General features: G+C 47.8%; 1 long non-coding RNA gene across 1 annotated transcript in view; it reads right to left on the bottom strand.

Moving 5' to 3' along the window:
- Positions 1–6,596: 6,596 nt before the first annotated feature.
- Positions 6,597–24,475, bottom strand: part of LOC100992644 (uncharacterized) — a 28,947-nt gene continuing 11,068 nt past the window's right edge. Inside the window, exon 2 of the long non-coding RNA XR_003026023.4 lies at positions 6,597–11,648. This is a non-coding gene — a long non-coding RNA (uncharacterized LOC100992644). The remainder of the gene's footprint in view (positions 11,649–24,475) is intronic.

Genomic DNA, 24,475 nt, shown 5'->3' with positions numbered 1-24,475 from the left:
CACCTCCTCCCAGGTCCTGAGGCACAGAGCCCAGGCCTGGCATGCAGCACACACACTATGAGCATGTGCACTTTTTGCTACTCTTGTCGTCTCTGTATCCCCAGCATAGGGAACAGTGCCTGGGAGACACTAGTAAATATTTTCAGAATAAACGATGGCATGGCTGAGCATGCAGGGAGCTGTATCTTCCCCAGCTCTCGGGCTTGAAGACTTTGTGCCCGAAAGCTGGGTGGGACTAAGGGCTGACGGCAGGATTCTCAAACATCCCCAGAGGCAAATGTGTGCCTTCATATCCTAAACCCAACCAGGCAGGGCGCAGTGGCTCATGCCTGTAATCCCAACACTTTGGGAGGTAAAGGTGGGAGCATCGCTTGAGGTCAGAAGTTTGAGACCAGCCTGGGCAGCAGAGCGAGATCTTGTCTTTACAAAAATAAAAATAAAAAAATTAGCCAGGCGTAGTGGCACATGCCTGTGGTCTGAGCTACTCGGGAAGCTGAGGCAGGAGGATCACTTGAGCCCAGGGGGTTGAGGCTGCAGTGAGCTATGACTGTGCCATTCCATTCCAGCCTAGGTGACAAAATGAGACTCTGTCTCAAAAAATAATAATAGGCCAGGTGCAGTGGCTCATGCCTGTAATCCCAGCACTTTGGGAGGCCGAGGCGGGCAGATCACGAGGTCAGGAGATCAAGACCATCCTGGCTAACACGGTGAAACCCCGTCTCTACCAAAAATTAGCTGGGCGTGGTGGTGGGCGCCTGTAGTCCCAGCTACTCGGGAGGCTGAGGTGGGAGAATGGCATGAACCCGGGAGGTGGAGCTTGCAGTGAGCTGAGATTGTGCCACTGCATTCTAGCCTGGGCGACAGAGCGAGACTCTGTCTCAAAAAAAAAAAAAAAAAAAAAAAAAAAAAAAATAATAATAATAAAACCCAACCTGTCCCAGCAAGGCAGTGTGATCAGATTCACATTTTGAAACAGTTCCTCTGGGTGTGGTGGGGAGCTAGGTTGGAGGAGAGGGGCAAGAGTGGCTATAGGAGAACCAGGAGAGATGCACTTCTAGAAGGCCAGGGAGGAGTGAGGGCGGCCTGGTTATGGGTGGGGACATGAATGGGACAGGGAGAGAAGCTGCTGTGAGGGCTGCCAAGGAAATTGATGGGCAGGACTTAGTGAGGCTGGGATGTGGGAGAGAGGGAAACTGGAGGGGTCAGCGATGGTATCTGGTGTCTTTTTTTTTTTTTTTTTTTCAGAAGGAGTCTCACTCTGTCACCCAGGCTGGAGTGCAATGGCATGGTTTCGGCTCACTGCAACCCCTGCCTCCCATGTTCAAGTGATTCTCCCACCTCAGCCTCTCAAGTAGCTGGGACTACAGGCGCGTGCCACCACACCCAGCTAATTTTTGTATTTTTAGTAGAGACGGGGTTATATTATGGGAGGCCCGCCTCGGCCTCCCAAAGTGCTGGGATTACAGGCGTGAGCCACCATGCCCGGCTGGTACCTGGTTTCTAGTTAGCATCTCTAGAGTGGCAGATGAGGGACCTCAGAGGGAAATCAGTTTCGGGGGAGGCTCTTGAATTCAGTTTTGGACAAGTTGAATTTGAGGAGCCACAGACACTAAAGAATTAGCCCAGGTTTGAACTCCTGAGAACATAGTGACCATGTTACCTGGGCAAGCCTCCCTTACCCTTCTGAGCCTCAGTTTCCCCATGTGCAAAATGGAGTGCCTCACCAGGTAATTGTGAAGACCCTATGCAGGAATAAAAGCAAACTGCCTGCCTTAGAGCCAAGGCACCATGCAGGGAAGCTATGTAACCCCATTACTTAGCACTCTTCAGCAAGAAGCAACAGACACAAAGGTAAACTGGCTTAAGCAGTAAAAGAATTTACTATTCCTGTAACTGTCAAATCCAGGAAGTAGATCTGGCTTCCTCTACAGGTGCATCTAAGGCTCAAGCATTGTCATAGGGACTGCATATCTTTGGGGGCTTCTTACATTTCTCAGGCACCTTCCATGTGTGTGCCCAATGGGCACCAGCTTAGCAACGGTAGGGTTGGGGAGTCTTTTCCTATCTGGCAAAAAAAAGTCTCAAGGAAGATTCTAATTGGCCCAGCTTTGTCATGTGCTCATCACAGAGCCAATCACAGTAGCCAGGCCCGGGTCACATGACTTTCTGCTCCTAGAAGATGGCAGCAGGCAAGTGGAACCAACAGTGCAGCAGCTGTCAGGTTCCCAGCCGGTCCAGTGGGAGTTTTAGGATGGGAACAGATGAGAATGTGGTTTGTGGTGTACAGTAGAAACTCAGTTCATGGTGATGGTTTTCATTATGATTCTGGAGGTAGATCACCAAATGGCCCTCCATTTGGGTGTTTTAAAGTCCTTTACAAATATGACCTTCACCCCTAAAATCCTAAGTTCAGAGGTATCCTCAGCCTCCTCCAGATAGTCTGTCAACATGCTTGGGAGATGGATGTGAGAGGTCAGTCCTGGGGGGCTTGCGGCACCCTTTCTGCAGCAGTGTTGGGGGTCACATTGTCTGTGGTGAGCCATGAATGTGCTCTGAGCATCCCTGTCACTGACCCTAACCAGGAGACCCAGGGACTCCCCACGCCTCCTAGGGAAAGTCCAAGGCATCTGGTGTCCCCCAACAGCCAAATCAAGAAAACAGGTTCTGCAGAGTTAGGCAAAGACCTTTGCGGTTCATAACGTCAGCGAGAAAATTCCAAAACCTCTGAGCGAGCTGTAGTGTGGACGCTCCTTTCAACAACCTGGTTCTGATTGGAGCTGCCTGGTAACTCCCTGCCAATTAGCAGCCATGCTGCAGAAACCTGGAACTTTATAGCTTAGCAACGAGAAATCTGGAAGAACTCTGGAATTAATTTAAGGAAAGGGGAAGGAAAACATCAAGAAGAGAATTAGCAGCCAAATAATCTGGCTGTGCGTTTGTATTATTACCTTTGCTGCCAAGATAAGTATTGAAACTTTTCAGCGTTAATTACCAGCAAAGAGGGAACCAGTGAGATATCTTGTCTCAAACTCTGGGGCTAATGTTTTTGTTTTGTTGTCCTAAGCTACTATTGAAGTAGGGATGTGAGCAGAGCTAAGAAAATGTGGTCAGAACAGGTACAGTAATTAAAAACCACACCAATCCTGCCTTCCACGTCCTCCTCCAGGAGCTTCTCCCTTTGCCAGTCTTTTTCTGGGATCATTTTCCATCCTGTGACATCATGGATAGCAGCCTGGGAAGTGGAGACCCTGGTGGCTATGGAGGGTTTCTGTGATTTCAGATGGAGGCCCAGTTGGAGGTGATAGCAGTCTTTGGTGGGGCCATTCAATGACTTTTTTTTTTTTTTTCCTTTTTTTTTAGACAGAGTCTCGCTCTGTCACCCAAGCTGGAGTGCAGTGGCATGATCTCGGCTCACTGCAACCTCTGCCTCCCGGGTTCAAGCAATTCTTGTGCCTCAGCCTCCCGAGTAGCTGGGACTACAGGCATGGACCACCACACTCAGCTAATTTTTTGTATTTTTAGTGGAGATGGGGTTTCACCATGTTGGCCAGGCTGGTCTTGAACTCATGACCTCAAGTGATCCAACTGCCTTGGCCTCCCAAAGTGCTGGGATCACCGTGCCCAGTCATTTTATTATTATTTTTTTGAGATGGAGTCTCGCTGTGTCTCCCAGGCTGGAGTGCAGTGATGTGATCTTGGCTCACTGCAACCTCCACCTCCCAGGTCCAAGCAATTCTCCTGCCTCAGCCTCCCGAGTAGCTGGGACTATACAGGCGCATGTAACCACACCCAGCTAATTGTTGTAACTTTTAGTAGAGATGGGGTTTTGCCATGTTGGTCAGGATGGTCTCGAACTCATGACCTTAGGCATTCTGCCCACCTTGGCCTCCCAAAGTGCTGGGATTACAGGTGTGAGCCACATGTCTGGCCCATTCAATGACTTTTGAGTGTCATTCATGTGTCTCCACTGAGTCAGGCTGTAAAACAGTGAACATCACACACCCACCCCCGCCCCTGTGGGCTGACAGTCTAGCCAGGGATGGGGGAGGCTAGATATTAATAATCAGCTAATTATACAAATAGCTGTGTAATTACAATTGCACTGATGTCATGGAAGAAAAGGGTAGGATGCTAAGATAAAGGTTACGTGGGTGACGGGGGGGTGAAGTGAGAAGTCTTTGGTTATCCTGTCCTTGCTTGGAATTTTGTAGGGGTGAGGTGGGGTGGGTTGCAGAGAGAGGCAGCACCAGGTGGACAGAGGCAAGCCCACCAAGGGTCTCCTGGGCCAGCAGAGTTTATGGTTGGTCCTAAGGCAATGGGGGGAAAATGAGAAACCATTTAGGTTTGCATACTGGGACATGGGGCAATTAGGTTTAGGATTTAGAGCACTTTAGCTGTTTGGGGGCAGAATAGGATGCCAGGCTGTGGGCCCCCGCGGAGTCCACTGAGGTGACACATAGGTGGAATCTCCAGGGTGTCATAGACATAAAACCCTAGTCTTTCAACGGGGTCTTGATGGTTCTTGCCAGCCAGCTCCATCCCAAAGCCTCATTTCCTGGAAATAACCATTTAGACACCTTACTGTCTATGGGACGGAATGCCCAGCTCATCCCAGTTGGCCCAGAGCTTTCCTGGTTTTGGCACCTAATGTCTTCAGTCCCAAAAACCTCCTAGTCCTAGGCACGCTGGGATGGCTGGCCACCCTGCTTTAGGACAGGATTACGTGGGGGCAGTAAGAGTTGGCTCACTGAATAGGGCTTCCCTGCACCATCTCCCCAAGCAGTGTGAACACAGGCTCAGCTACCCATTTGCTATGTGGCCCCAGTCAAGTTACTTGGCTTCTCTGGGCCACTGTTTCTTCATTTGGAAAATGATCTGGAGAGCTTTTCAGTCTTCTGGCAGCACTGATTTCCTGGCCCTGCTGTGGCATTTCAAAGCTTCATCAATGCACAGAGGGCTGAGCACAGAAGACAGGGCCACAGAAGGCCACACCAGTAGTGTGGCCTTTGGCAAGGTATCTCGCCTCTCTGTGCCTAAGCTTCTCCCTCCACAGGATGGGAATAATGTGACTTAGCTCATAGAAATGTGAGCACTAGGCCAGGCACAGTGGCTCATGCCTGTAACCCAGCAGTTTGGGAGGTGGAGGCGGGTGGATCACTTGAGGCCAGGAGTTCAAGACCAGCCTGGCTGACATGGTAAAACCCCATCTCTACTAAAAATACAAAAGTTAGCTGGGCATGGTGGTGCGTGCCTTTAATCCCAGCTACTCAGGAGGCTGAGGCAGGAGAATCACTTGAACCCGGGAGGCAAACATTGCAGTGAGTCGAGATCATGCCACTGCACTCCAGCCTGGGCAACAGAGCGAGACTCCATCTCAATAAATTAAATACATTAAATAAATAAGAAATGTGAGCACTAAATTAAATGAAATGATCCTGTGTGATTGCCATAACTAGATACTCATAGTTGAAAAGTATAGATGTTCTGGTTAATGAAAAGTATGACTGGGAGTTGCGACTGCTAATTTTTTTAAAAAGTGGAACGTGAGGCCAGGTGCAGTGGCCTATGGAGATTGCCTCTCACCCCTGAGTAGAGTTCCATGAGTTGGAGACTAGATCCTTTTTTGTCACTGTCCATTCATAGTAAAGATGTGTTGAGCAACTAACTCAACAAAGGTCACATTATACCAGCTTTATATATTTGATTATTATTTTGAGACAGGGTCTCGTTCTGTCCTCCAGGCTGGAGTGCTGTGGTGCAATCACAGCTCACTGCAGCCTCGACCTCCAGGGTTCAGGTGATCCTCCCACCTTAGTCTCCCAAGTAACTTGGGACTACAGGCGTGTCCCCCCATGCCCTGCTAGTTTTTGTGTTTTTAGTAGAGACGAGGTTTTGCCATGTTGCCCAGGCTGGTTTTGAACTCCTGAGCTTAAGCAGTCTGCCCACCTCAGCCTCCTAAAGTGCTGGGATTACAGGCATGAGCCACCGTGCCTGGCCTATTTTTTAAAATTTTTGTAGAGATGAGGTCTCACTATGTTGCCCAGGCTGGTCTAAAACTCCTGGGCTCAAGTGATCTTTCTGCCTCAGGCTCCCAAAGTGCTGACGTTACAGGCATGAGCCATGCCCAGTCGTGCCCCCTGCCTTTTTTAAACATTAAATAAAACCGTATGCCAATTTTATAGATGAAAAAAAAAATGAGGCTCAGGGAGGTTTCCGATCCTGCCATTAAGTGGTGAAGTCAGAATTTGAACCTGGATCTGATTGAGAGTCCTGTTCTCTCCACTGACTGGCCCCTACTTCTTCAGGGGGCACACAGGGAGGGCCAGAAGGATGGGGAATGGGTGCAGGGAGGCAGTTCTGGTGGGAATTCTCCCGAGGGAGCAGCAACACAGGGCCTGGCATGACACTGGTGGCCTGGCCTCACCCCTGTGGGGACCAGAACTTTGTGGATGCAGCTTTCCCTCCCCACTGGTTGCCATGGAGACGGGGGTGGGATGCGTGAAGATCTATCTCAAGCCTGCTACCCAGGCTTGTCCCAGAGATGCCAGCAGTGGGTGGACACACTAAGCATTGAGAGAAAGGAAGGAAAAGGCTGGTTTTTACCTCTTTTTTCTTTTTATTGTGAAAAGCTTCAAGCACACATAGGAACGGAGCGTGTGGTACAATAAGCCTGGCTTCAGCAGTCAAGTCTCAGCCAACCTTATTCCATCCACGCCCTCTTCCTCTTCCCTCATCCCAGATTACTCTGAAGCAAATTTCAGACGTCAGTCATTTCTTTTACAAACATTTCAATGTATAACTCCAAAAAAATTTTTTTGGCCACCTTCACTCCTCCTAAAATTATTTAATAACAGTAATGCTTTTACTATCAGCAAATACCCAGTTAGTATTCAAATTTCTCTAGTTATCTCATAAAGCGTTTCTTTTTTTTTTTTTTTTTTGAGACGGAGTCTTGCTCTGTTGCCCAGGATAGAGTGCGGTGGCGTGATATCAGCTCACTGCAACCTCCGCCTCCTGGGTTTAAGAGATTCTCCTGCCTCAGCCTCCTGAATAGCTGAGATTACAGGTGCATGCCACTGCACCTGGCTAATTTTTGTATTTTTAGTAGAGACGGGGTTTCACCATCTTGGCCAGGCTGGTCTTGAACTCCTGACCTTGTGATCCACCCGGCTTGGCCTCCCAAAGTGCTGGGATTACAGGTGTGAGCCACCGCACCCAGCTAAAGGGTTTCTTTAGCTAGTTAAAATCAGGATCCAAATAAAGTTCGAATGTTGCCATCGGTTGGGATTGCTTTTCTCTCTCTCCTAACCTGTAGGTTCTCTTCCCTTGTCTTTTTCTTCCCTTGCAATTTATTTGTTGAAGAAACTGGCTTGTTTGTTCTGTAGTTTCCTGTGGTCTGAATTTTGGTTATAGCATCTCCATAGAAGTGTCATGTGCTCCTCTTCCCGCTATATTTCTTAGAAATTGGTAGTTAGGCCTAGGAGATCACTTAGATTGATGTTTGATTTTTTTTTTTTTTTGTATGAGTACTTCCTATTGGTGGTTTTGTACTTCCATTCAAAGGCACACACTGTCTGGTTGTTCCTCTTTGCAATGTTAGCAGCTGTTGTTGATGATCATTGTCTAGATCCACAATTTCTTCTTCTTCTTTTTTTTTTTGAGGGGTCTTGCTCTGTCACGTAAGTTAGAGTGCAGTGGTGCAATCATGGCTGACTGCAGCCTTGACCTCCTGGGCTCAAGGGATCCTCCCACCTGAGCCTTCCAAACAGCTGGGACTACAGGCACATGCCCAAACCTGGCTAATTTTTTTTTTTTTTTTTTTTTTTGTAGAGACAGGATCTTGTTGCATAGACAGGTCTGTGTTGCCCAGGGTGGTCTTGAACTTCTGGCCTCAAACAATCTTCCCATCTCGGCCTCCGAAAGTGTTGGGATTACAGGGATGAGCCACTACACCTGGCCCATTATTTCATTAGATATTACACCATGGTGGTATACTAATTCTATGATTCTGTCTTTGGTAGTGGACATATGTCTATAAAAGGTATCAATTTATCAACGATTTGGCTACCAAAAAGTATGGTTTGTACCAAAAAGGATAAATGCTTCTTTCCCTTTCTTTGACAGTTTTCAAAATGAGTTGGGTTTTCCAATATCCTCCCATGGTGATAAATGAATTTTTCTTTTTCCTTTTTTTTTTTTTTTTAAGTATTGTCAACTCATAGATTTGGACATATATGACATGTTTCAATCCATTAAAGTCATTCTTTCTTTTTTTTTTTTTTTGAGATGGGCGTCTTGCTCTGTCACCTAGGCTGGAGTGTAGTGGCACAATCTTGGCTCACTGCAACTTCCGCCTCCTGGGTTCAAGCGATTCTTCTGCCTCAGCCTCCCAAGTAGCTGGGATTACATGTGTACGCCACCACACCCGGCTAATTTTTTATATTTTTGGTAGAGATGGGGTTTCACCATGTTGGCCAGGCTGGTCTCTAACTCCTGACTTCAAGTGATCTGCCCACCTTGGCCTCCCAAAGTGCTGGGATTACAGGCATGAGCCACTGCACCTGGCCTATAGTCATTATTATTTATTTATTTATTTATTTATTTTTGAGACGGAGTCTCGCTCTGTCGCCCAGGCTGGAATGCAGTGGCCCAATCTCGGCTTACTGCAAGCTCCGCCTCCCGGGTTCATGCCATTCTCCTGCCTCGGCCTCCCGAGTAGCTGGGACTACAGGTGCCCCACCACCACACCCAGCTAATTTTTTGTATTTTTAGTAGAGACGGGGTTTCACTGTGTTAGCCAGGATGGTCTCCATCTCCTGACATTGTGATCCACCCACCTCAGCCTCCCAAAGTGCTGGGATTACAGGCGTGAGCCACCGCGCTCGGCCCATTATTGTTAATGATGCTCAAACTCTCCCCATTGGGAGCCACTCCATGTTGTCTCCTGCATCCTTTTCAATGTGACCCTCACCTTCCCTGCTATCAAGGAAGCAAGGAATGACCAGATGTTCCAGGCTCATCTTGAATTTTTTTTCTTGCCTCAGACCTGGAATTGGTTATTTCTCCATGCCCTCATTTCTAGTCGGAAGTGGCGTTTAGACACCATAACCTGGGTGCTGGGGTGTTCACTGCTATTGGATGGCTCATTATTTCTAAACTTTATGGTTGACAGAGCTAGCAAACACCTGCTTTACTTTGTAAGACAAAAATATAGCATGAATTCATACTGATGCTTCCAATTCCAATTCGGGGCTACGGGTTTTTCACCTTGTCTCTGTGATCTTAACGTGGGCATCTCCTTTCTTCCATGATCATGTGACAAAGCCTGTTTGGAAAAGCAAAGCTCCCTACTGTGATTCTCATCAAGCTGGAAGCGTGTGAGAAAGCACTTCAGTTTCTTCCCTCGCATATGAACCTGAGCTCTCTGATGAGGTGGTTTAGAAGTGGCCCTGGGAGAAGCCCACTTCTTGGTCACAAGATACTGCATTCTCCTGGCAGATGAACCAGCTGCTTCCAGCGTCCTCTGTGTGGGTCCTCACGCCTAGCTGCTCTACGTGCTGGCTGCACAGTGGCATCACATGGGGAAGTAGAAAAACCTCTGATGCCTGTCCCAACCCGGCTTAATCACAGTGAAGTCAGATTATCTGGGCCTGGGACCCTACCATCGTTTTTTTTAAAGAATTGCAGGGGCCAGGCGTGGCGGCTCACAGCTTCCAGCACTTTGGGAAAAAGCTCACAGCTTCCAGCACTTTGGGAAGCCGAGGTGGTAGGATCAGGAGGTCAGGAGATTGAGACCATCCTGGCTAACCTGGTGAAACCCCGTCTCTACTAAAAATACAAAAAATTAGCTGGGCGTGGTGGCGGGCGCCTGTAGTCCCAGCTACTCGGGAGGCTGAAGCAGGAGAATGACATGAACCTGGGATGTAGAGCTTGCAGTGAGCTGAGATCGCGCCACTGCACTCCAGCCTGGGAGACAGCGAGACTCCATCTCAAAAAAAAAGAATTGTAGGTAGGCCGGGTGCGGTGGCTCATGCTTGTAATCCCAACACTTTGGGAGGTCAAGGAGGGTGGATCACCTGACGTCAGGAGTTCGAGACCAGCCTGGCCAACATGGCGAAACCCCATCTCTACTAAAGATACAAAAATTAGCTGGGCGTTGTGGTGTGTGCCTATAATCCCGGCTACTTGGAAGGCTGAGGCAGGAGAATTGCTTGAACCTGGGAGGTGGAGGTTGCAGTGAGCCAAGATCACACCACTGCACTCCAGCCTGGGTTACAGAGTGAGACTCCGTCTCAAAAAAAAAAAAGAATTGCAGGTAATTCTAATGTGTAGCCAGGGGGTTACAGTCACTGCTCTGTTCCTTGCTTCTCAGCAGAGGGAAGAAAAAGAAGCAACAAGGCTGGCAGATGAACTCTGCCTTCAAAGCCCATTAGCTTCGGCTTGAATTCTGGCACTGCCAGGTTCTAGCTATGAAATCTGAACCTGGCTGGGTGTGGTGGCTCACACCTGTAATCCCAACACTTTGAGAGGCTGAGGCAGGTGGATCCCCTGAGGTCAGGAGTTCGAGACCAGCCTGGCCAGTGAAACCCCATCTCTATTAAAAATACAAAAATTAGCTGGGCATGGTGGCATGCTCCTGTAGTCCCAGCTACTCAGGAGGCTGGGGCAGGAGAATCACTTGAACCCAGGAGGCGGAGGTTGCAGTGAGCCGAGATTGCACCACTGCACTCCAACCTGGACAATAGAGCGAGACTCCATCTCAAAAAAAAAAAAAAAAAAGGAAATCTAAGTCAGTGCTGACCAACAGCACTTGTGTAACCTTCAAATGGTCTATATCTGCACTGTCCAATGTGGTAGCCATCAGCCACAGTACACGGGGCTGCTGGGCACTTGAACTCATTGTTAGTGCAACCTAGGGTGTAAATGTTAAAATTTATTTAATTTTAACTAATTTACACATCAATAGCCACAAGGAGCCATCACAGCTACTGTCTTGGACAGCACCACTCTAGAAAATGACCTAACATCCCGTGGCTTCACATCTGTAAAATAGGGAATAATAGGAGTTATTTCACTGGATATTGACAGGATTAGTGTCAGGATTAGAAACAATGTATATAAAGTTCCTGGTTCCCACAAAACACTCAATAAAATGCTGCTTATTTATTAACATCAGCCTAATACTCAAAAAAAATTGCCTGGAAAACAAATGTTCAGAAGCACCCTACCACAGAGGCTAAAAATTCAGAGCCGTTCCAGAGAAACTCAGAAAATATTCCTTAATTGTAGAAGTTCAATGGCAGCAGGAGGTTATCAGTTACAAGGGCTGTATTTCATTACAGATCCAGTCGCAGCTCAATAAATTAAGCAATCACTCAGAATAACATGTTGCTTTAATCCCCTCTCTTGGAGCGGTTCCAAGTTGTTTGGTTTTATACCCGCTCAGCCCTGAAAGGGGACTCATACTGGGCTCATTTCTTTCCCCTCAATTCATCAGCCCCTCTCTGGAAACATCTTTGCATCTCCCAACCAGCAGGAGAGAGGATTCCAAGCCAAGCAGGCCTCCTTTTATCAAAACTGGAGCCTTTTCCATCCTCTGGCCTTGACGTGTTCCACGTTTCATTTGCTGAAATTACTGGCAGGTTTATCTGCAATGAAAAAAAAGACACCTCTTAGCAGCCCAGTTGTGGGCATGTAGAGAGAGCTAACTCTCGGCGGCTTTTCCATTCTCATCTTCTCTCGAGTGGTTTATAATCTCACAGTAGAATTTTGTTTCCCCTAGAAACTTGGCACGGGAGGTGTCAGCCTGGGAACATATTTGTTTGTGTAAATTAAAAGAAGAGTATGTTTTGACCATATTTAAGTTCTAACTGCACTAAAGAAATAAATACCGACTTGCACAACGCTTCTCGCTGCCGCACGGTTCTGGCTCACCTCCCCAAACTCTGTCTTTGTTAATAAAACCCACACTAACAAGAGCTCTTAATAGCTTATCTCCTCAGACAGCTACAGGGACAACCTCAGAGGCCATGTCTGCCCCGACCCAGGCCCACATAGAAAATCCACTTACCTCATTTGGGATTTGCTTCTCCTGACACAACCCATTCTTGCTGGGGTAGAAAAGGGTATCGGAAACAGCACCCTCACCAATGTAGGTTTTTTTTTTTGGTGGGGGAGGGACAGGGTCTTACTTTGTCACCCAGGCTGGGGTATAGCGGTACAATCACAGCTCACTGTAGCCTCGACCTCCCGGGCTCAAGCGATCCTCCTGCATCAGCCCCCCAAGTAGATGGGACTACAGGCATGCGCCACTATGCTTGGCTAATATTTGTATTTTTTATAGAGACAGGGTTTTGCCATGTTGCTCAGGCTGGTCTTGAACTCCTGAGCTCAAGCCATCCTCCAGCCTCAGCCTCTCAAAGTGCTGGGATTACAGGCGTGAGCCACCAAGCCCAGCCTCTACAGGTATACCCTTGATGTGCATGTGAATGATAACCTTTTGAAGGCCCTGGGCAATAGCTGTAGAAATTTACAATGCACACCTCTTGGCTGGGAGCAGGGGCTCACATCTGTAATCCTAGCACTGTGGGAGGCTGAAGGATGGCTTAAGCTTGGGAGTTCAAGACCACCCTGAGCAACATGGTAAGACCCTGTCTCTACTAAAAAATACAAAAAAAATTAGCTGGGTGTGGTAGTGCAGGCCTGTAGTCCCAGCTATTTAGGAGGCTGAGGCAGGAGGATCACTTGAGCCCAGGAGGTGGAGGTTGCTGTGAGTCGAGATTGTGCCATTGCATTCCAGTCTGGGCAACAGTGCGAGACTGTCTCAAAAAAAAAAAAAAAAAAAAAAAAAAATCTCCTCTGACTGAGAAATTCCACTTCTAGGAATTTATCCTACAAGTATTCTTGGCCACATGCCAAAGATTATAGATGTTATAAAGGCAAAATCCTCGAGTTAACTGCAATGTTGGCCAGTAGAAGACAGGTTAAGTGTGATGCGATGCTAGAAGTCATTAGAAAGAATGGGGTGGGTCTAAGAACTGTCGGGATATATTGTATACCCCCAACTTTCTTACCACTATGAGCCAAAAAAAGTGCATGCTTTCAAAATTTATAAAGATTGTGCAAACTGCCCACAGTGGTTATGTCTTATAAAGTGAGGTTGGAGTTAAAGAAAAATTGCAGGGCAGGCGTGGTGGCTCAAACCTATAGTCCCAGCACTTTGAGAGGATGAGGTGGGAGGATTACTTGAGGCCAGGAGTTCGAGACTAGCCTGGGCAACGTAGTGAGACCCTGTCTCTATGAATAATAATAAAAATAATTAAATAAAAATGGTGGCATGAGCCGGTAGTCCCAGCTACTCTGGAGGCTGAGGTGGGAGGATTGCTTGAGTCCAGGAGTTCATGGCTGCAGTGAGCTATGATCACACCACTGCATTCCAGCCTGGGTGACAGACTGAGACTCTGTCTCTAAACACAATAAATTAAAAAAGGCAAATCGCCCCTTTATTTCCACCTTATTCTCTTTTGTATTTTTTCTTACTATAGGCATAGTTTCATTTTTAAAATTTGGGATAATTAAAGAACATACAATGGTGTTTAAAAAATCATTTCCACACTCTGAGCTGTAGTAATAATAATAATACCGCAATGATACTCTCTTTATTGCATGCCTGCTAGGACAACGGAGTTGGGAGGAGGTGAGAATCTCTGCTTTTCTGATTTATTTATGCAGATAACCTGCAGTAGGCTAAATGGCAGCCCCCAGAGAGATAGTAAGTATGTCTGCTTTCAAACTGAATCACTGGAAAAAGACTGATTAAGGATCTTGAGAGGAGGCATTTGTTCTGGATTATCCAGATGGGAACTAAATGCAATCTATGTATCCTTAAAAGAGAGAAGCAGAGACCAGGACAGAGAGAAGAGGAAGGTAAGAAGACGGAGGCAGAGACCGGAGTGATGCGGCCACAAGCCAAGGAACGCCAGAGCTACTAGAAGGTGGAAGAGACAAGACACACATCTTCCCTAGTGTGCCTGGAGGGAGTGCAGCCCTGCTAGATTTACAACTTCTGGCCACCAGAACTTTGAAATGAATCTGCTGTGTTAAGCCCTGTAGTCTGTGATAATTTGTTATAGCAGTCCCAGGAAAAAAAGATATAACCAGACTTCCCTTATACCTATTAGAAGCATGAAACGCACAGGTACATGAGAAAACAACTTTGGTAGACCTGTGTATGTTGGCAAACACAAATAATCCATTCATTCCAGATACTTACTGAGCATCTATTAGGTGACAGACACAGTTCTAGGTGCTGAGGATATAGTCAGCAGAGAACACAACAAAGATGCGTGCCCGCCTGGAGCTGACATTTCAATGAAGGAGAAATCAACAAAATAAATAGAACACGGAGGAGGGCGGATGGTGGTAGAAGGTGCTACAGAGAGTGAGAAAACAAAAAAGAGGGACCCGGGGGTCAGGGAAGGGGTACTGGAGTAGACTGGAGTAGAGGCTTGAAGGTGGTGAGGGCATGAGGTGTGTGTCTATCTGAGGGCAGACAGGTAGAAAAAGGAAAATAGGGACTGGGCACAGTGGCTTACGCCTGTAATCCCAGCACTTTGGGAGGCCAACGTGGGTGGATCACTTGAGGTCAGGAGTTCGAGACCAGCCTGATCACCATGGTGAAACCCATCTCTAGTAAAAAAAAAAAAAAAGTATATATATAAATAATATATAAAAAACATATATAATATAATATCTAAAATATATATATATACACACACACAGACACACAAAATTAGCTGGGCATAGCGGTGCACGCCTGTAATCCCAGCTACTGGGGAGGCTGAGGCAGGAGAATTGCATGAACCCAGGAGGCGGAGGTTGCAGTGAGCTGAGAACGCGCCATTGCACTCCAGCCTGGACAACAAGAGCGAAACTCCATTAAAAAAAAAAAAAAAAGGAAAAAGGAAAACAGGTAGACAGGTATAGGGAACGAATACAGAACTTGAGCCTATGAGTGACACATTGGTTGGACTAGAGAGAAAATAGGAAGGAACTCCCTTTTTCCCCCCTTCCTCCTCCCCCACCTCCCTCCCATACTTGCTACCTGCCTGCTGTGTACCAGGGCCTGGGGTACGGAGATGGATGGGGCCTCTTCCTCAAGCTCGATGCCTTCCCTAGTATGGGGACAGTCATAAACAAATCATTACAAATATAACGTGGTAGGCGTCACAGTAGAGGCCAGGGCAGGCTGCACACACAGGCCAGCGTAGGAAGGTGCGTGTAGGTTGGGGTTAAGGTTGGGGAGGTGGAAGTAAATTGATTAGGGCAGGACTTGAAATCCCAGCACATGCGTTGAGCTGCAATTCAGCAGGAAATTAACAGGAGTGGTGGTGAACATGGAGATGGGTCTGGGATTCTTTTATTTTTAAGTACAGCTGGCACATCGGAACAAGAATATAAGTTCTGAGAATGACGTATCCCTTTCAGTTCTACACAATCCATGAAAAGGAACACAGTTCCCAAGTCCTGAATTGGGACACTGTGGGTTGCAAACAACAGGCACTGAAGTTGATCTGAATGAGGTAGAACGAGGGATTTATTCACTGGGTAGCTACGATGAGGAAAGGGAAGAGGCTGTATTGCTCTCTAGGATCCAGGGACTGGAAGCTCTGGGTTCTCTTCCTGCCCTAACCCCCTCACCTCATCTTTCATTTCTCCTCCCCTCTGCTTATTGGCCTTATTGTCTGAGGCCACTGGTAGTGCCAAGTCTACCTCTTTAAGGCCTGGATGCCAGAGAGGAGGAGGGAGAGAAAGAAACATCCTCCCCACAAGCTCTGCAGACAATCCTGAATTCGCCCTGCTTGAGTCACATGACTACACCTGGAACAATTGCTGTGCCCCCGCTCAGAAGTGGCTGCTATGATTGGTCATGATGGGTCACATGTCTACACATGGACCAATTACTGTAGCCGAGGAACAAGTACCGTGGGCGGCCATTTTTGGCCATCTTCCCATGGTACGGCAGGTCTGTTATCAGAAGTGGGGGAGAGAGTGCTGGCAGGAACAGAGAGAGCCACCTGCCTCCCTCAGGGCCTTCTGACTGTGTTACTGCTCCATTCATTCTGCTGGGAATTGTCTCAATCTTGAGCCAGACTCTGCTTTAAGATCCCACTCTGGGCCAGGCGCAGTGGCTCACGCCTGTAATCCCAGCACTTTGGGAGGCCAAGGCAGGCGGATCACGAGGTCAGGAGATCGAGACCATCCTGGCTAACACAGTGAAACCCTGTCTCTACTAAAAAATAGAAAAAATTAGCCAGGCGGGGTGGCGGGCGCCTGTAGTCCCAGCTACTCAGGAGGCTGAGGCAGGAGAATGGCGTGAACCTGGGAGGCGGAGCTTGCAGTGAGCCGAGATCGCGCCACTGCACTCCAGCCTGGGCGACAGAGCGAGACTCTGTCTAAAAAAAAAAAAAAAAAAAAAAAAAAAAAAAATTCCCACTCTGGTTTTCTACAAACGCCAGAGCTGCCGGATGGGATTTACTCAGACCTGTTGCTGTAGTTCTTTTTTGTCATTATGCGATTTTGATCAGATTTAAAATGGTTTTTTAGTCATTGGTTTATGGTTGCCTCTGCCCATAAGCGTCGGAACCTCACCTGTCTTGATTACGATACAGCTCATGCTCAGTCCCCAGCGCCTATGAACAGTAGGTACACAGGTAGTGAAATGAATGAACATCCTCCAGAGAACAGGAGGAGCTGCACAGTTCTCATCTGTTCTCAATGAGTCCCTGTCACCCTCTCCTCTCCTTTGCCAGTCACCCTATACCCCTTCATGACAAGGCTCTGTTAGCGTAAGTACACCTTGGGTCCTGTTAGTATAAGTCCCTGGGTGTCAACCCAACACACACTGGAGGTTCCGAATCTCTGGGTGTTTTGAGTAAAGATGATCCTTTGGCAAAGCTAATGGAGTTCTGTCTGAGCTCAGAGGGATTGGGCGCCATGAGTGGTTGGCAATGTCTCCCGTGGCCACCTGCCATGTTGGGCATTCCTGGTCTTGCTCTGTGTCCTTTGCTAACCAGGGAACCTCTGTTTTTAAGACTGCAGCCCTGTCATCTGCTGGGATATCACAGTACACTCAGAATCCAGGACAAAATGGTGGGGCCAAATAAAACAACTGTGGGCGCTTAGGGAAGAAGGGAAGAAGGCTTAAAACAAATGTTTGTGGGTTTTTTTTGTTTTTTTTTGAGACGGAGTCTCGCTGTCTCCCAGGCTGGAGTGCAGTGGCGTGATCTCGGTTCACTGCAAGCTCTGCCTCCTGGGTTCTCACCATCCTCCTGCCTCAGCCTCCCGAGTAGCTGGGACTACAGGTGCCCGCCACCACGCCCGGCTAATTTTTTGTATTTTTAGTAGAGACGGGGTTTCACCGTGTTAGCCAGGATGGTCTCGATCTCCTGACCTCGTGATCTACCCGCCTCGGCCTCCCAAAGTGCTGGGATTACAGGCATGAGCCACCGCACCCGGCCAAATGGTTATTTTTTTTTTTCAAGTGCTCATGACCCACATGTCAGCTAGGGTCATCTTATTTTTGGAGATTCAAACGAAATGGGCTTGAATCTTGTCTCACATGCCAGGGAAGACCCAACTATCCTCGGACTCTTTCCAGGGATTGGAGGTGAGGGGCGCACTTCTGTCTCACCCAGACACCTGAGGCTCTATAAATTCCTGCGTCCCCTTAATCAGTTCTGCTTGGGCACCTTTTTGCTGGCCTCAGGAGAAGGCTAGCCGTCATAGCCATCGGAGGCATGGAACGTGTGCAGTGACACAAGCCCATGCTGTTGCTGTCTTCAACTTTATATTAATTTTTGAACAAAGGGCTTCCCGTTTTCATTTTGCCCTGGGTCCTGCAAATTAGGTAGCCAGGCCTGCCCCTCTCAGGGGCTGTTCCCTTCCTTCCCCACATTGATTCTGCCCCAGTTCGTCCATTCTGCCCAAATCCCATCCCACACAAGGATGTGGGTGCAGGAGACTTGGAAGCTTTGGGACAAAAGAAAATGTTGAGCTCTCAGACAAAGAAACAACATCAAGTGCGATGCCGCCTCTAAAATACTCAGTGGGAAACAACACAGGCAAAAGCCGAGCGGTGTCGAACCTGGATGATGAATACTGGATGCTTGTTACATACCACATACTACTTTCAGGTATGGTGGGAAATTTCCATAATACATAGTGGTGGGGTTTTATTTATTTATTTACAGACAGGGTTTGGCTCTGTTGCCCAGGCTGGAGTACAGTGATGTGATCATAGCTGACTGTAGTCCCATCCTCTTGGGCTCAAGTGATCCTCTGGCCTTGGCCTCCCAAAGTGTTGGGATTACAGGTGTGAGCCATCACTCACAATTTAAACTCTATAATACAAAGTTTAAAAAGGCGGGCACGGTGGCTCACGCCTGTAATGCCAGCACTTTGGGAGGCCAAGGCAGGCGGATCACAAGGTCAGGAGATGGAGAACATCCTGGCTAACATGGTGAAACCCCGTTACTACTAAAAATACCAAAAATTAGCCGGGCGTGGTGGCGGGCGCCTGTAGTCCCAGCTACTCGGGAGGCTGAGGCAGGAGAATGGCGTGAACCTGGGAGGTGGAGCTTGCAGTGAGCTGAGATGGCGGCACTGCACTCCAGCCTGGGCGACAGTGCGAGAGTCCATCTCAAAAAAAAAAAAAAAAAAAAAAAAAAGGCAATAAAGGCCAGGCACAGTGGCTCATGCCTCTAATCCCAACACTTTGGGAGGCGAAAGTGGAAGGATCACTTGAGCCTAGGAATTCAAGACCAGCTGGCAACATGGCAAGACCTCATTGTTACAAAAGATAAAAAATTAGCCAGGCATAGTGGCATGTGCCTGTGGTCCCAGCTACTCGGGAGGCTGAAGCAGGCAGATGGCCTGAGCTCAGGAGTTCAAGGCTGTGGTGAGCTGTGATTGCGCCACTGCACTCCAGCCTGAGTGACAGAGCCAGACCCCGTTTCAAGAAAATAAAAACAAAGATTAAAAATAAAAAGGCAATATATTAAGACTTGCCCCTGGCAGTTCCTCAAAATGTTAAACATAGGGTTGCCTTATGGCCCAGCAATTCTACTCTGACCTATATGCCTAAGAGAAATGAAAGCATCTGTTTACACAAAGACTAACACATGAATGTTCATTGCTGCATTATTCATAGCAGCCAAAAAGTGTAAACAACCCGTATGTCCATCACTGACAGTGGATAAACAAAATGGTGGCCCATCCATAATACAGAATATGATTCAGCTGTAAGAAGGAATGAAGTTCTGATCCATGCTACAGTGTGGCTGAACCTTGAGATCGTCCTGCTAAGTAAAAGGATCCAGTCACAAAGGACCGCATTAATTGTGTGATTCCATTTATAGGAAATGTGCAGAATAAACAAGTCCACAGGGGCAGAAAGTAGATTTGTGATTGCTCAGGGTTGGGGGCGTTGGAGGATTAGGATGCGGGAGGGTTCTGGGTTTCTTTTTTTTTTTTTCTTTTTTTTTTTTGAGATGGAGTCTCACTCTGTTGCCCAGGCTGGAGTGCAATGGTATGATCTCGGCTCACTGCAAGCTCCGCCTCCGGGGTTCAAGCGATTCTCCTGCCTCAGCCTTCTGAGTAGCTGGGATTACAGGTACACGCCACCACGTCTGGCTAATTTTTGTACTTTTGGTAGAGACGGGGTTTCACCATGTTGGCCAGGCTGGTCTCAAACTCCTGACCTCAGATGATCCGCCTGCCTTGGCCTCCCAAAGTGCTGGGCCCAGGGTTTCTTTTTGAGTTGATGGTGTTCTAACATTGATTGTGATGGTTGTACAACTCTGTGTATACACTCAAAGACATTGAATCATACATGTTAAATGGGTGAAGTGTACGTTAAGTGAATAATCTCTCAATAAAGCTGTTTAAAAAAAGAAGTCACACCTTCCTCTCTGACCCTCCTGCTAGGAATCCTTTGGCTCCAGCTCTCTGCCCTCTTGGGAAATTCCCTTTCTCTTCTCCACCCTCTCCCTACACACACACACACACACACACACACACACACACACACACACACCCCTGCCATTCTGTCTTAAGCTATTTTCAGCCGGGCATGGCGGCTTACGCCTGCAATTCCAGCACTTTGTGAGGCTGATGCAGGAGGATCACTTGAAGCCAGGAGTTCAAGACCAGCCTGGGCAACGTAGTGAGACCCCGACTCTATAAAAGAATAAAAAACTTAGCCGAGAGTGGCCGGGCACGGTGACTCATGCCTGTAATCCCAGCACTTTGGCAGGCTGAGGTCAGGAGATCGAGACCATCCTGGCTAACACAGTGAAACCCCGTCTCCACTGAAAATACAAAAAAAAAAAAAAAAGATAAAAGCCGGGCGTGGTGGTGGGTGCCTGTAGTCCCAGCTACTCAGGAGGCTGAGGCAGGAGAATGACGTGAACCTGGGAGGCAGAGCTTGCAGTGAGCCGAGATCGCACCACTGCATTCCAGCCTGGGCGACAGAGCGAGACTCCATCTCAAAAGAAAGAAAGAAAAAAAAAAAAGCCAAGAGTGATGTTCATCTGTAGTCCCAGCTACTCAGGAGGCTGAGGCAGGAGGATCACCTGAGCTCAGGAGTTTAAGGCTGCAGTGAGCTATAATGGCACCAGTGCACTCCAGCTTGGGCAACAGAGCAAGACACTGATTATAAAAAAAAAAAAAAAGATTTTTATTCTCAGTTTAAAGAAGTGGCTTCCACAGGCAAAGTGAACCACTGAGGTATTTTTCTGAACTACCACACTTTCTTTCCTCTTTAAAAGTTACTCAGTTGACAGCTACTAAAATTACAATGTTGAAATCCCCAGGGTATTCTATTGTGGCTGTCACCAAGAAATCCTAATAGATCTAATTTCCAAGAGCTGCAGAATTCCCTCAAAGAAGGAGGAGCCAACCTAACCTCTCCAGAGACAGTGGTCATCTGTTCTGAAACCTAACTCTGTCACCTCACAGGTGGGGAGAAAAGAACGTTGCCAGGGCCAAGTTCATGATGTTCTAACTGAAGGATAAGCTTTTGCTCTGGAACAGGAGTCAGGAAATACGGCCTGTGGGCCAAGTTTGGCCCACTCCTTGTTTTTGTAAATAAAGTTTTATTGCAACACAGAGCCACATCCGTTCGTTTGTGTACTATCTGTGGCTACTTTTGAGTTAAAATGCCAGAGTTGGTCGGGCACGGTGGCTCACACCTGTAATCCCAGCACTTTGGGAGGCCGAGGGGGGTGGATCACGAGGTCAGGAGATGGAGACCAGCCTGGCCAACATGCTGAAACCCCTATCTCTACTAAAAATACAACAATTAGCTGGGCGTTGTACCCTAGAACTTAAAGTATAATAATAAATAAAAAAATAAAACACTGAGACAAAAAAAATTAGCTGGGCATGGTGGCGGGCACCTGTAATCTCAGCTACTCAGGAGGCTGAGGCAGGAGGATCACTTGAACCAGGGAATCGGAGGTTGCAGTGAGCCGAGATTGCGCCACCACACGCCAGCCTGGGCAACAGAGCAAGATTCCGTCTCTCCCATCCAAAAAAAAAAAAAAAAGGCAGAGTTGAGCAGCTGCAACAGAGACTGTATTGCCTGCAAAGGCTAAAATCTTCACAATGTGGCCTTTTACAGAAATGGGCTGCTGACCCTTGGAATGGAAGATCCAGGCCTGAGCCCCAGTTCCTCACATGCCGGGTATGTGGCCTTGGACGTCAGTGCATCTCTCTTTCCTCATCAGTAAGCTGGAGATACCAACAATCCCTTTTTATATGTTGCTTATGCAACTGAAATGACTAACTTCATACAGGTGCAGTGCCTAGTACATACAAAGCATTCAATACGTATCGATGGTTATGATGTTATTTAGAAAGTAAGGACAGCTTCTGCTTCACAGCATTATTTGAAACAATGGATCATACCTGTGCAAACAGCTGGCAAAGAACAGTATAAATATATATTGGCCAGGTGTGGGGGCTCACGCCTGTAAACCCAGCAGTTTGGGACACTGAGGCGGGCAGATCATTTGAGGTCAGGAGTTCGAGACCAGCCTGGCCAACATGGTGAAACCCCATCTCTACTAAAAATACACAAATTAGCTGGGCACGGTGGTGTGTGCCTATAATCCCAGCTACTGAAGCTGAGGTGGGAGAATCACTTGAACCCTGGAGGCAGAGGTTGCAGTGAGCTGAGATGGCACCACCGCACTCTAGCCTGGGCAACAGAGTGAGACACTGTCTCAAAAAAAAAAAGTTTTGTTATAAATATCTTCTAGGCTTTTGAAACCATTCTTTGCTTCTTAGTACCATTTAGGAGTTTTGAGTGTCAATAAACTTCCAACTTCAGAGGAAAAGGGATCTTTCCTTCAAACCCTCTCATTAACCAATTCAGAAGACCATAACCCCTGACCCCTGGCTGGGTCTTGAACCTGCCTGAACTAACATCCAGGTATTCTTTGGGCTATACTCTGCCTCTTCCCCACTATAGGCACTCGAGAAGCCAAGCCCATATGCCTTTATTTTTAATTTAATTATTTTGAGATGGAGTCTCACTGTCACCCAGGCTGGAGTGCAGTGGTGAGATCTCGGCTCACTGCAACCTTCGCCACCAGGTTCAAGCGATTCTCATGCCTCAGCCTCCTGAGTAGCTGGGATTACAGGCGCACGCCACCAGGCCAGGCTAATTTTTGTATTTTTACTAGAGATGGCGTTTTACCATGTTGGCCAGGCTGGTCTCAAACTCCTGACCTCAGGTGATCCACCTGTCTTGGCCTCCCAAAGTGCTGGGATTACAGGTATGAGCCATCGCGCCTGGCCTCCACATGCCTTTAAATACTTGTGTTACCTCTGAACCCCCCACCAGAGCCCGTTAAGCAGGAATCTACTCCAAGGTGTAGGCACACAGGTTTGGGGCAGGGGGAGGGTCTTAGGGGACCCTCAGGGGCTGTCCAGAAGCCTACTGGGGGATGGGGGGTGGTGTTCGGGATGATTGACATCTGACACTGCACCACTGACTTGCTTCCCTGGAAGGTGTCATTTAAGTAGGTTGGGTCCGGGGAGATAGAGCAGTCTCCGATTCACTGGCTTCCTGTTAAAACTATTAACTGAACATCTAACACAGACCAGGCCCTGAGGATACAGCAATGAAGGAGTGATGCCCTCTGCCCTTAGCAACTGCCCCTGCCTGCCTTTTAATGTCGGCAATTCAGCCCCATAAGGAGTCTTCACATTCTCCCAGGATCTCAGTCCTACTACAAAACACCATCCTGATGACTTGGAAGGTGACTGTGGGCCTGGCTGTGTGATATGTGGCTGGTAGGAGTTAAGAGTGACAGCTCTGGAGTACTTTAGATCAGGGCAGGACTGGCTACATAATTTGCAAAATGAAAATGTGAGGCCCCTTGTTCCAAAGTTAGTAAGGCTGGAGCAAAATTGTTAAGGTGGCACTATCACAGCTCACTGCAGCCTGGACATCCTGGGCTCAAACCAGCCTCCCCCCTCAGCCTCCTGAGTAGCTGGGACTACCGGGGCGTGCCACCATGCCTGGGTCATTTTTTTGTTTTTGTTTTTAAAGAAATGAGAGTGTGGCTATGTTGCCCAGGCTGGTCTCCAACCCCTGGTCTCAAGCAATTCCCATGCCTTGGCCTCAGAGCAGTCAACTAAGCGTGGGTCCCAGCCCCTGGAAACCAGCCCTGCATCTGAGGTCACACTGCTTGCCTGCTGGTTAACCTCAAATACCTCTCTTCACCGGCCTGAGCCTCAGTTTCCCCAGCCTCAGATGTGAATTAGGCTCACCTGCAGGTTGGTTGTGGCCATTAGGTGAGATGAGGGCCTGTAAAGCGTTTCGCACAGAGGACAGGCTCGGCCACATTACTGATGTTCCTGGCCTGCTGTGGCTGGCGCATTTCATCTTACAATAATAGTTCACATTTATTATTCTTATATAATAGCTAAGACTTATATAGCACATCATCAATGTCAGGCACCGTGCTTAGTTCTTTACAGACGTTCATGTATTTCATCCTCACCACATCCCTATGCTGTGCCCTAATATTCTAGTAACTGTTGATGGGGGAACTGAGGCACAAAGAGGGCAAGTATCTTGGCAGAGGTCACCCGACCACTCAGTAGAAGAGTCAAGTTCAAACACAGGACAGCTGGCTCCCAGGTCTCTATTCTTAACCCTACCTATTGTTGGGGCTCAGAAAACGATACCCCAAAATATGGCTCTTTGATGTGCTGAACTGAAGCAGCCTCAAGGTCTCTCCAACACCACCCCCCCACCCCCACCCCCAATCCTGTTTCTCCATCCTCTGTCCGTCCCAAAGCATAGGAGGAGCCTGCTATCTGGAGTTCCCTTATCTACCTGGAAACCACACCCGCCAAAGAGGAACACAATTGCCTTCGACTCCTTCACTGAAATTTCATT

This window comes from Pan paniscus, chromosome 18, assembly GCF_029289425.2.
Source record: "Pan paniscus chromosome 18, NHGRI_mPanPan1-v2.0_pri, whole genome shotgun sequence".
Taxonomy (NCBI): Eukaryota; Metazoa; Chordata; class Mammalia; order Primates; family Hominidae; genus Pan; species Pan paniscus.
Note: the sequence above shows the minus strand (reverse complement) of the source record. Positions and strands in the feature narration are given on the sequence as shown.